The 13505-nt window shown below is 41.4% G+C and overlaps 1 long non-coding RNA gene across 1 annotated transcript; it reads right to left on the bottom strand.

Annotated features, from left to right (window-relative positions):
• Positions 1-705: 705 nt before the first annotated feature.
• On the bottom strand, positions 706-11661 carry LOC149311938 (uncharacterized). Its single transcript, XR_016281522.1, has 3 exons — positions 11565-11661; positions 5498-6151; positions 706-1317 (listed from the first exon to the last, which is right to left on the bottom strand). It is a non-coding gene; the product is annotated as an uncharacterized LOC149311938 (long non-coding RNA).
• Between the last annotated feature and the right edge of the window lie 1844 nt (positions 11662-13505).

Consider the following 13505-nt stretch of genomic DNA (forward strand, 5'->3'; position numbering starts at 1 on the left):
TGATGGTTCAATGGTGTTAATTTACCTCCAGTTTAAGTAATTGTTCTTCAGTTCCACAGTTACTTGGTGGATGCAGTTTTGTTAGCTGCAGTATGAAAAGAGGGTTGTAGCTGCAGGGAAAGAAATGTAGCAGCACCTTTAGGACTACTGTATTTTCTGGCGTATAAGACTACTTTTTAACCCAGGAAAATCTTCTAAAAAGTCAGGGGTCGTCTTATATGCCGGGTGTTGTCTTATAGGGCAGGTGCTGAAACCTCCAAGCTGGACTGGAACTGGAAAAGTTGGGGGTCGTCTTATACGCCGGAAAATACGGGTAATTGGTTTTTATTTCAGCATGCATTTTTGTGGATATAAACCCATTTCTTCAGATGCAGTAAAGTGATATCCAGACCTCAAGATACAAAGCATATTTACACAGTTGTGGGAGTGAGATGGAATGTATTTAGATTCAGAAAGATGCAAATCTTTCTGGGTGGATATAGAAGACCAACAGCTTTAGTGTAAGTAGACTGTCCCATGGAAAGAATGCAAGGCCAATCCTGGTTTATGAAATGAGTGTCATAAGGATTTTCAATTTAGTCACCCGGGTGGTGAAGTAATTACAAGGCTGATGTAATAGTAGGACTGTTTACTATAACTGGGAACTGATGTCATTGCAGGCTTTGGAAGAATTAGTAAATTCTGGTGTTTTAAAATTACCGTATATTTATTGAGTAATCACAAACAAATACATATTGTAAGTTATGAGTACAATCAGTGCATTCCATACACTGGTTTCAAGGCAGTAAGTTACAGCCACAGCAAATGTCCTATAATAAAGTTCAAACGTATAATCACCAGCTGATCACCAGAAAATGTCAAACTCTAATGAGTTTTATAATGTTCCCATTTTTGTACAGTCATATTTTAGAAAAATTCACAGTCATTGTTGTTAGCAAATATATTGTCTCTTATCAGTAAATCCCCTTCATGTTGGTACACTCTTGAGATGTGCACTTTTCAGTGCAACTTAGCTGATTAAATGTACATGGAGTGTTTGGGCATATTGACAGATACAGGGGGAATTAACATGAGATTGATTCTAGGATAGCCTGCTCAATAGGAGAGCTAGTCATCCACTTGCTGGCCAATTGGACATCTTTTCCAGCTTCTCAGAATGGCCCATTCTAGCTGGGAATTCTGGGAGTTGTCATCCAAACAAGGAACATTGCCAGTCTTTGGTGCTGGGCGGCTGTCCCCTCTGGAAATGCCATCAGATAACATCTCATCATCAGGCACTCCTGCAGTTGGTTTGTTGGGGATACTGATAAAGAATACCTGTAGAGAGAGATTGTTGTCCTGGTTTAACTTTTCTGCATGCCCCATCTAGTTGTATAGTTGATTTATGCAAGAGACATCAATACAACCTGCATGTCATATACATGTGAATTCTTTGAGAGCTGTAAAGAGATCTTGTGGCAAGTTCTATGGTTCTTCCCCTGCTGCAAAGACAAGCGTCATCTTGAAATGTTTAGTCCCTTAAAACATATTTGTCCAGAAAAGGACTAAGACTATGTCATCCAATACGTGCATATTTGTCTCCATAGTAGTGCCATTGGGATTTGGGGCAGAAATCCAGGGCCCTACTCAGCAGGGTGGTCCCAAAACACAGCAAATTTGTTTTACTTCACTTATTTGTCAGTGAAGTAATACACAATACATCTGAAGGGTGGAGATTGTAAAACTAGTCTTTCTAGAGTCCAAGATTACCTAACTGTACCACCATGTCCCAACAGTGAGTTGAATGCATTGGAATCCCATTAGAGGCAAACATATATATACAGTGGGCCATTGGTATCCACTGAAGTTTGGTTCCAGGACCCCCATGGATACCAAAATCCGTGGATGCTCAAGTCCCATTAAACACAATAGCATAGTAAAATGGTGTCCCTTATATAAAAAGGCAAAAATCAAAGTTTGCTTATTGGAATATATATATATATATATATATATATATATATGGAACATTTTCAAGCCATGGATGGTTCAATCAGTGGATAAAATCTGTGGATATGGAGGGCCAACTGTGCCTTTTTGGACCTTGCAGAAGAGAGTACTCGTCTCTTTCCACAAGGTTACAATTCCAATGGGCTCCTTCTTCTCTTGGTGCTCAAGAGCAGCCAAAACAAGCCCAGAAGCATTCCCATAGCCAGTTCATGGCTGGAGAGATGGAGCTCTGCCTGGCAGCCTCCTGGCTTTTGCTACACAGCAGAGGAAGCAACTGGTCAGAGGAAACAGCCTCTCCTATCTCTGTAAGCATATTGGTGGATATTTATGCTTCACCAATGCAGTGTAAGGTCTCTGTCCATATTTTCAAGTGTAGAAGACAGTCCTGTGCTGATGAGCCTGGTCCTGGTCATTATACATCAGTTAATGTAATGAAGGCACATGTGCAAACTTTTTGCAAATGCACTCTAATGACAGTGATCATCTGGGATGTCTAACATCCATTTTTAGAATGGCTTGTTCACTGGGACTCCTTTTTGACACCATTAGTCCTGATTTTGAAAAAAGGTCTTTTTATTTTCTCATTCCTTACCATAACATACAAGTAACACACTAGAGCCAGTACAGCTTCAGAAATAAATCTGGGTGCCCATGGAGCTTGGTCTCTCTAACTATTCAGCTAAAGTTCTAGCTGCTTAGAACATAACTGGGAAATCTGGACCTTTAGATGCTGCTGAGGTCCACTTCCCACCAGCCCTGTCCAACTTGGTCAAAGGTGAGACACGATGGAATTTCAGAAATATTTGAGGGGCTGAAAGTGTCCCTGACTCATGTCAAAACATTGATTAAATGTTAATGGATAGTGCAAGCAACATTTTAGCTGATTAATAGGAAGGCCGAGATCAATTATAATTAAAGTATGCAGCTCAAATTCTTACTATTTTACTCTATTTTTTCAGTGTTAGTTATCTTAGGCATTGTACATAGGGCTGCCATAATTGTCCACTTTTACCAGGGACAAAATGTAGGACAAATTCAAGACCAAACTGTAGGGCAACTGCAGGACAAAACTCAGCTCAAAATGTAGGACATTTAAGGTCCACCATTTTTCTTCAATGTCCTACATTTTGGGCTGAGTTTTGTCCTGCAGTTGTCCTACAGTTTGGTCTTGAATTTGTTCCACATTTTGTCCCTGGTAAAAGTGGACAATTATGGCAACCCTAATTGTACAGAACACAGGAGGAAGGGAGTTCCTGCCCAGAGTGCCTAGTTAATAGTCTAAATAGGATGAAGAGTTTTATCTAGAATCTGGAAAAGTTACATCTTTGGGCTACAGTTCCTGAATTGCCTGAGAACTTCTGGGTGTTGTAGTCCAAAAATGTAACATATCCAAAGTAGAGGTTTATCAAAGATATTCTTCATTAAGAACAAGCACTTTTTACAGGTTGCATCCTACCTTCTGCTTATTATCCGTTGAAATCTGGATTGCACGGAATGATTTGGAATAACTGTTTGAATTCATGCTTCCTTTTTATTATAAAAGATAGGGCTGATTAGACTGTTTCAAGTTTTTCCTGTCCACTAATTCTGTGAGTGATCTGTAGTGAGAGCTTATAGAACACCTGGCTGCCGTAGGGTCTTGCACTTCCTGGGCTGGTCACTTTGGAAAAGATAGTATGGGGTCAAATGAAGCATATGGCTAATGGATAATGGCAGGCCTGATGTTCCTGAAATTCCTTTCTCAGGAGAAACCGCTTCTGGGTAGAACTCAGGTTCAACAGGATGGTCACAAGACAGAGAGACATAACAAACTGAAATGATCAAGAGGGACAAGGACAGGAAACTACATGGAAGCAAACATAACAGGGGCTTGTAGCACTTTATTTATTCTATGTTCAAAACACCCAATAATCAGTATTCTCTGAGGTAGTATGTAATACACTAACACACAGACACATACACACAAAGGAAGAGAGAGAGAAACAATTAATAGAAACAGCATGGAGATTGCTACACTCAACTTTTAAACTGTAATTAGATCTGGAAAAAAGCAGCTTTGGAGATACTTCTTGCATGACATTGCCTCCAACCTGTAGCTGCTGCATCTCCAAACCACAATTAGGGCATCCTTTTTCAATAATGGGGGAAACCTGTCAATGAGCTCTCAAGAGTGCAAGTCCCCAGGTGTGAAATGTCACTCCTGGTGCAGTCATATTATTGGCAGTCATGTGGTGTCAGTGTCCCTTCCACTACCCTTCCTTCCTCCCCCTTGCCATTTCCAAGAAGCCTAATTATCTCTCCCCCCATTTCTATTTCTTCTCTTAAAAAAATTAAATTGCAGTAGCAGAGCTCCAGAATTGTGCAAAAAAGTGTAAATAAAAAGTTAAATTAAATTTGAAAACTGGAAGGCATGCTGGGTAGGGCATAGGGCACAGAGGTGGGATTAAGGGGGAATCAGGAAGAGGGTGCGATGGTGGCAGTTGTGCAATTGTGAAGATGTACAGTGATGAGTACAAACAGGTGTAACTCTGTTTTCACTGACAAGAGAAGCACAACTGCAGCAAGGCTAAGGCTTGTGTGTTAAAGACCCAAGACAAAACCAGCAAAAACAAAAGTACTACAGTAGATAAAACCAAAGGAAAATAGAAGCATGGTAAGATTAAAAAGTAGTTTTTAAAATGCCTGGGAGGATAAAAAGGGTTTCATATGGTGCTGAAAAGACCATAAAGTAAGTATCAGGTGAGGCTCTGGAGAAGGCATTTCTCAGACAAGTTGCCACTGCTGAAAGGGACTTCTCTGTAATGTCCACCCACCTCTCTTCATTTGATGTAGGCAGCTGGAGAAGGACCATAGATGATGACCCTGGGGAACTGGTATGTAGGTACAGGAGATCTTCTTCAGGCAACTTAACCCAAAACCATATTAGGTCTTTGAAGATTAAAATGAACACCTTGCAGGGCAAGAAACATATTGGCAGCCAGTATAGATATCAAAGTATTGGAATAATATATTCATATTGGCCAATTGCAGTTAGCAGTCTGGTCATCTTATTTTGGACCACTTTCAAAGGAAGCTCCATGTATAACACATAGCAATCATTCACATGGAAGGCTGTCAGTGCCTAAGATGGCTTGTCATTGGAGTATTAACATGAGCTGATAAAAAAGTGTTCTGAGGCCTCATGTCCTTCTAGTAACAATGATAGGTCTAAATTAGACCTTCAGATTAGGAACTTGATCCTTTACTGGGGCAGGGAGGGATGCAACCTTTTCGGCACTGGCTAAACGCTGAGGGTGGCAGAACTTATAGCCAAGTGAAACTGGAAGGTATTAGGTTGTGGAGGAATGTTTTAGTGTATGGACAACTGCAGCACAAAATTACTCAAATCAGTCTTACTCTATTTGCTGGCTATACAAACTAGCAATCATAGGATTTTTCCTCATTTGAAAATTCATGGCTTTGGCTCCCATGTAACAGAACTTTTTTTTTACCAGTAGGTGACATGTCCTACCTCCAATTACAAGGGAAATGTATTCAACTGCTGGTTGTAGTTGCTGCAAATGGAAGATTCCAGAGCAGGTACCATCTTCCTGCATGTTATAAAATGTGAGAAAAATTAATTAAACAAAACAAAAAATAAGCAAAGGAAGATTGTCATTTCAGTGATGGTAAAGTCTGTTGGTGGAGCAGTGTTGCCACTCCTTTTTAAAATTTATTTTTTTGTTATGCAAAAATCATATGGGAAGGAAAGCAATGGAAAAACCCTCTTAATTTACCCTCTTATTATTATTATTACGGTATTTATACCTCATCTCTCCATTAAGATCTAGGCAGCTAACAACATTAAAACATTAAAATACAATGTTCCCAAAACCCACCTACCCACCATAACCAATAAATCATAATTATAAACGATAACAATAAAACAATACCCTTAAAATTATTAAAACTAACAAGACAGTGTAGTCAATGGGGGCGACTGAGATGCAACAGGAAGGCCTGTTGGAAGACATTCGTCTTGACCGCCTTTTTAAAGCTGTCAAGGTTGGTAATATGGAGAGTCTCCTATAGCAGGCCATTCCATAACTTGGGAGCGGCAGAAGAGAAGGTCCGCTGGGTAACTGGCTATGTGGGTGTGATGAAGTGCCATCAACTGGAATTGCATCTGGACAGAAAGAAAGGACAGAAAGCAACAAAAAACCCATTTATACATAAACTTTGAGAAAAAGCAATTGCATGTATAAATAGCCATTCACACAAAGTTAGCAGCTATATGTCCCGTCTTCAAATACTGAGAGGTTGTTAGGTCCATCAAATAATTGTCTTTCCTGTACTGAGACTTAAATATTTTAATAATCACAAGTGAGGAATTCATTTTGGCTAGCCAGAGGTTAATTTTCATGATCGGCAGATAATTTAGTAGTACATGCAGATCTGCAAAATTCAAAGATTTGGACCAAATGTACAAAATTAATTTGACTGATGACCAGTGCTGCATTTCTGAAACAATATGATTTTGATCTTGGTTGAATGCACTTGGGAGTTATCCAGATACTAAGCAAACACATGTCCAACTTCAGGCCAGTCTATATGCTCATTGTTGCAGATGTCCCCTCTCAAAAAATATGGTGTGATGATATCCAGTCCCATGAAAGTGAGAAACAAATAGATTTGTTGCATTGGGCCAGTCAGTCTACTGTTATATTAGATCTTTTACCAAGCAGGAAAAAAGGAGTTACGAGCTAATGTGCAACATTCAAGTAATTAAATAAATTAATAAGGGAAATGTTTACAAAATGTTCCTGGAGGTCCTGGAGTTCGTTAGCTTTGTCAAAGTGTGCCATCCCCCCTCCCCCCCCCCCCAAAAAAAAAAAAAAAAGGTGCCGGAGTGCTTCTGCTAGGTAATAGAGGACCTCTCAACTGCAAAAGCAAAACTTTTCAGAGCCAGAATACAGAACAGGAATAGAGGAGAATCTGGCCTTTGCTTCTCAGAGGATGCCGAGGATAGTCATACAATATATCATGCAGTACTTGGAATAACAAAAACTTAGAATGGCAATACTAGAGTACCAAAATAATCACATCTTCCTAGATATGTATGTCCATGAGTATTTATACTGCAGCACAACAGCTGAAAAATGCAATATGTCTACATCAGAGGTCAAATGTGTATAAAAAGGCAGTGGCCCCACATCAGAGCTGAGCTGTGCCTAAAGATGTCTGGACCATCTTTGACAAATTTATAATAGCCAAAGTTCCTGGGGGCTTTTATCTTCAGTAATATAATATAATTTTTATGTGTTCCTGATCACATGGAGAGCATCCCTACATTGGGGAATTTGTCCTGTTCATAGTTCTCCATGCAGGAGGGCAACCGAATGGAGACTCTGTGTGTGTGTGCACGCGCGCCATGCATTCCCCTCTTTATATGTTGTTTTGACATAAATTACTAGAGATGCTCTCCATGTGATCAGGAACACATAAAATTGTGTGGAGAGCACCCATGTTTAAAGGAACCCTTTCTCTTCCATCTCATTGTTTTCCACTAGGTGAGCTGTGGAACTAGAGACAGAAGGAGTGAGGCTGACTGAAGCATGGACATTACATAACCAAGCTATGTTTCTCTTATATCCTGGAGAAATGTGTGTTCTAGTGTGGTGTAGTGGGTTGAGCATTGGACTATGACTCTGGAGACCAGGGTTTCAACCCCAGCACAGCCATGTAAACTCACTGAGTGATCTTGGGCAAGTCACACTCTCTCAACCTCATAAAATGGCAACACTAACCCCCTCTAATAACCTTGCCAAGAAAACCCCAAGCTAGGTTTGCCTTAGGGCTGCCATAAGTTGGAAGGGACACAAAACAACAACAAGAAGCAGCTTTCCCTATACTGCACGAGGTATAAGAAGACTCATTACAAAGCAAAGCTTGTTTGAAACATGAGTTTTATAAAATATACTTCCCCAAATTCCCCAGCCAATATAGCCCTACTGGGAGTTGCAATTAAAGAGCAACTTTCCAAGAAGTGCTAAAACCAGGTGGGATCACAAGCAGTGACTCAGGTTATGGAATGAGTGTTGACTTGTGTGGATGTCAGACTGTGGGTGCCTCCAGTGAAACTGGGTGTTTTGTGGCATTGGATGCAGGACAATATACAAGCTCATGTGTGTGTCTGTGTGGGCTAGAAAGAGTTTGTACATAAAGGGTCTAGGTGGGTGGACGGGAAACCTGACTTAGCAAAGCACCTCATAAATAGACACATGACTCTTCAACCAAGATCTCTGATCTCTCCTTTTTTGGCAGTTCTCCCCATTGATTGTTCTTGATCTTGCATCCATGGGGTCCTGATTACTGTATCACCTTTTGGCCTATTAGCTCCATTCTGAGTCACTTGACCACCAACCCTGTTAATATATGGGAAAGAAAGTCAGAACTATACATGAGTAAGATTACTGATGTTTTCCAGTAGAACTTCATCCAGTTTCTTCTTCCCTAATGGAATGGGGTGTCTCCTTTTATCCTCTTTTGGATTCTTCCAGGAAGCAGCTGGGCTGGAAACAATGCCAAATTCTTGGTTTATGTGTGTGTGTGTGTGTGTGTGTGTGCTATGTATAAATCCAGACTATTCCCCCCACCATACTTAATCACAATTTGACAGGTCAGATCCATCTCTTTTCATTCCCTTCCATGTTTTGACATGCCTTGTTGGGGAGGGGAATGCCTGACTACATCTCATTACCTTGAAGCAAGATTGCAGGTGTCTATGGAAGAAGGGGAAGAATGGGGTGAAATGGAGTAGAGAATGCAAGGAACAGAAGCAGTCTCATCAAGAAGATCAAAAATGGGGTTGGTTCTCCAGTGGATCTATGGATATGATCTCTTCGTGTTACATCATGTTTTCAAGGGATTGAATATGCTGTTTCCAGGAATATTCTGGATGGATCACAGCAGAGCTTATAAAAGTTACTTTTAGGACTACAGCTCCCAGAATTCTTTCAGCCAACTGTGGTCAAGTGGGAGATTCTGGAAGTTGTAGTCCAAACAACAAATATTTCCAACCTTTGAGTTGTTCTACCTAATGCACTTGGATGCAGATCCAGCAACATTGGTGTCTGTATAAGAACCCTGGAGAAGTTGTTTTGACCCTCCAGAAAACACACCTCAGAAGAATGACAGTGTTGGGAATAAGCGAAACACAGTGAGCATAATGAACATGTTAAAGATAACAGTTCATCAAACTCTGTTGGGGTTCTAGTTTGAAATCCTGTGGTTGGTAATCCTAGCACATACTTTCCTACAGTATATAACAATGATGTACCCCTCCAGATGTTGTTGGACTGCAGCTCTCATTAGCCAACATAGCTAATGGAGAGGAATTGCAGATGTTGCAGTCCAGAAACATGTAGAAGACCCAAGTTGTCTGTGCCTGCCACATGTCATGTAGCTGGTTGACTGATCTGATTTATATCCTGCCTTTCTCTCATGAATGGGATGCAGGGAGAGGTTGAGTTTGGAGTTGCAAATGTATTGGCAAATTTACTAGCTTTCATTAGAACTGAACTCTGAGCACCAACTGAGCAAATGTTGCAGAGACAAGGAGCTGGGTAAAGAAGTGGACAACCACGAGCTGCCAAGGTCACATCCTGATATCTGGCATGTATAATTCTGCAAGATGCTTTGAAGGGAGCACACATTCCTAGTTTTCTCCACATGTAGGTGGTCTTTAAGAGAACTCATATTTCCCATAGTTTCACACAGACTTTAAGTTTTCATTCTCCCCCCTCCCCCCTTTGTGTCCTTGCCACATATTACAAATTGTACATTTAATGCTGCTTTTCTTCTTCTGTCCAGTGTTTCCAAATACCTTCTGTGTGTGTGTCCGCTTTCAAGTCACCTGTTGATTTATGGTGACTCCATGAATTTCATAGGGTTTTCTTAGCCAAGAAATATTCAGAGGTGGCGTTGGTAGTTCCTACTTCTGAAATATAGTCCACAGCACCTGATATTCTTCACCAGTCTCCCGGACAGGGACTAGCCAGGTCTGACCCTACTTAGCTTCCAAGAACAGAAGAAATCTGATACAAATTTCTTCACTTCGGGCATTATTTGTTTGTTTTGGCCAGTTACTCAATTCTTGGAAAACCAGGAGATTCTGAAATCCATTCTGTATTTACATAGCTGTTTTGGGGAACTTTTGTCAAGCTACAGGCAGGTTGCCACCAAGGGGTCTCATTCCAAACTTGACACAAGGGTAGCCCCATATAGAGCGCATTGCAGAAGTCAAGCCAAGAGGTTACCAGCGCATGTACTACAGTTTCTAGGCCACCCAGCTCCAGGAACGATCGCATAGAATGTGTTGGGTCAGGGATAGAAGACAGTGAGGTCTAGGCTTGCAAAAGCCAGTAGGACAGAAGCAGAATGTAGGAGAGAATGTGTTCAGTGATTTAATCAATGTTGGTTGTTGTAATCCTACACACTCAAGTTACAACTAGGTAACCACATACAAGAGTGGCCTGTAATATAACTTGAGGACTTCCAGGCCAAAATGCCTAAATTGACTTGAGTCAAGAACTTTGTACAGTTTAAGCCCTGTTTTGCTAATTCCTAGAGCCAGTTCTTCAAATGTATTTTTTATCAATTTACACTGGTGCGCAATGTGCATTTGGGTAAGGTATTTTGTATCAGTGCATATCCAATGAATTTTTCAAGAAATTGCCATTGCAATGTGCTCTTCAGTAATCAAATGAAATGAAAAGATCTAAACTGCTGCTGTGGAACTGTTATGCATTTTTAACAGCATTTCAGACATGGATGCAAAACATCTGGGAAAGATGTAAGCTCAGTTTTTATATTTAAAGCCTGCATTTGAAAATCTGAATATACAGGATAAGGATGTGTGTATGTGTACATTTTGCTTATATCACATTACGTAAAGAACCTCGTAACCAAGCAAAATACAGCATACAGCCTACGTGTCGGGCTGAATAAAACTGTAACCACGGGGCTGATTTGTTTAAATAAATGCATGTCTGTTTCTTGCAGGTGCTGTTTCTGAGGGCAACAATATATGCAGAATTTTTACAGCCTTATCTTGAAGAATAAAAGATTTCTATAGAACATTTAAAACTCAATTCATATCTAATCTATCATTCTGCTAAAGGGCTGTTAAACAGCCAGTGTTATAGTTTGTGTAACTGATTCGAGTTTGAGATGGAGGAGCTGGGGTTTGTTTTGCATTATCAACATCAGGGGCATGGCTTATGCCCATTAGTTGACATTAAACTAATGGCCTAGTGTCCATTGTTGTTGTGTACTTTTAAGTAATTTTTGATTTATGGCAACCCTAAGGTGAAATTATCTTAGGGTTTTACTGGCAGAATTTGTTCTGAGAGGATTTGCTTTTGCCTTCCTATGAGGCTGAAAGAGTGTGGCCTGCCTAAGGTCACCCAGTGGGTTTCCATGGCTGAGTGGGGAATCAACCCTGATCTCCAGAGCTGTAGTCCAATGTTTAAACCACTACATCAAACTGGTTGCTCCAGATATCAGCATGCAATTAACTGTATACGCTGATCTCTTACCTTGTATGGGATAATTCTCCTAATTCTTCCTTCAGCAGTGCTTCCAGGGCATCTGGGGGGAGCGAGTAGTTAAAGACAATCAAATATGTAGGGCTCAGGATTTAAAAAAATTTTTTTTTATTTTATTTACTAAAAGTCCCATAATTGCCAGGTAGCATTGATAGTGACTCAAGGATTCTGAGATTCATGGTCCAAAAGGCATTTTTATCATGCTCTTAAATATTTGGTAACAATACTCAAGCCAAATGTTATAAATGCAATTTTTTTTTGGTCAAATGTAGCTCACTGGATGACCTTGGGTGAGTCACACACTCTCAGCCCCAGAAAACTGCATGATAGGGTCACCTTGGGGCCACCATAAGATGAAAAGGACTAGAAGGCACACAACAATAACAAAATGTATTACACCCATTTTGGCATTCCATTTGACAGCTTGTTCATAATACAATAGCGTCACTGAATACTGAGACCACAATGAAATTTGATAACATACTCAGAGAGCAATTTTATGTTTCAAAACATAAAATAGAAGAAACAATGCAGGAAAATGAGAAACAATACACTGTAATGTGATCTATCTTGAAAGTTGAGAACATTTGTATGTGCTAATATGACATGGTGGAAGAATTGAGACAGAGATACCGTATTCAGAACAAAGCTTGGAAATATTACTTTTTTGGATAGCATTTCCCAGAATCCTTCAGCCAGTAGACTCTCCTAGACCAACTGTTAAAGGACTACGGAGAGGCAATACGAGCAACAAAGAACTCGTTCTATGGTGCTCGTATTGCGTCCGCTGAGTCGCGTCCGGCAGAGTTGTTCAGGGTGGTCAGGGAGCTAACTCAGCTCCCTCCCACCCTGAACCAGATCCTTGAACCTTCTAAGGCCTGCTGTGACTTGTTTAACGACTTTTTTGCGGATAAAACTACTCGTATAAGCGAAAGTCTGAACGCCGACATTATAGCAGAACCTAGGGTAGAAGTGTCCAGAGCCTCCGTGGACTATGTTAAACTGGATCAGTTTGAGTTGGTGAGTACCGAGGATGTGGACAAGATCCTCGGAAGTGTTCGGAAAACAACCTGTTCTCTTGATCCCTGTCCCTCGTGGTTAGCGGCCCAGGGGGGACCGGCGGTAACATTATTGTTACGCCGGATAATTAATTCATCTTTGAGGGATGGGCTATTTCCATCGGATCTTAAATTGGCCATTGTGAAACTGATCCTAAAAAAGCCCTCCCTCGACCCCCTGGTACATAATAATTATCGGCCTGTCTCGCTGCTACCATTTCTGGGAAAGGTGATTGAGAGGGCGGTTGCTATCCAGCTTCAGGCGGTCTTGGATGAAACAGATTATCTGGACCCATTTCAAACTGGCTTCCGGGCGGGTTACGGGGTTGAGACGGCCATGGTCGCCTTGGTCGATGATCTCCGTCTGGGCATCGACAGGGGAAGCGTGTCCCTGTTGGTGCTCTTGGACATCTCAGCGGCTTTCGATACCATAGACCATGGTATCCTTCTGGGACACCTGGCAGAGGTGGGGATCGGGGGCACTGCGCTCCAGTGGTTCCGCTCCTACCTCTCCGGGAGATCCCAGATGGTGCAGCTGGGAGACGTGTGCTCCGACGAGAGGCCCCTTAAAACCGGGGTCCCTCAAGGGGCCATTCTGTCTCCCATGCTATTTAACATTTACATGAAACCGCTGGGAGAGATCATCCGGAGACATGGGGCGCGGGGTTATCAGTACGCTGATGACACCCAAATCATTTTCTCTATGTCTCCGACTGATGCAGTGACTGGGGATGGCGTCTCTCCTCTCGTGGCCTGCCTAGAGTCAGTAATGGGCTGGATGAGGGAAAACCGACTCAAGCTGAATCCAGAGAAAACGGAGGTACTAGTGATAGGTTCTCCTGGTCCAGGAATGGCGGTGGTTCCACCTGTCCTG

This window comes from Sceloporus occidentalis, unplaced genomic scaffold (assembly GCF_023333645.1).
Source record: "Sceloporus occidentalis isolate IW3139 unplaced genomic scaffold, rSceOcc1.0.p SCAF_5, whole genome shotgun sequence".
NCBI classification, from domain to species: Eukaryota; Metazoa; Chordata; class Lepidosauria; order Squamata; family Phrynosomatidae; genus Sceloporus; species Sceloporus occidentalis.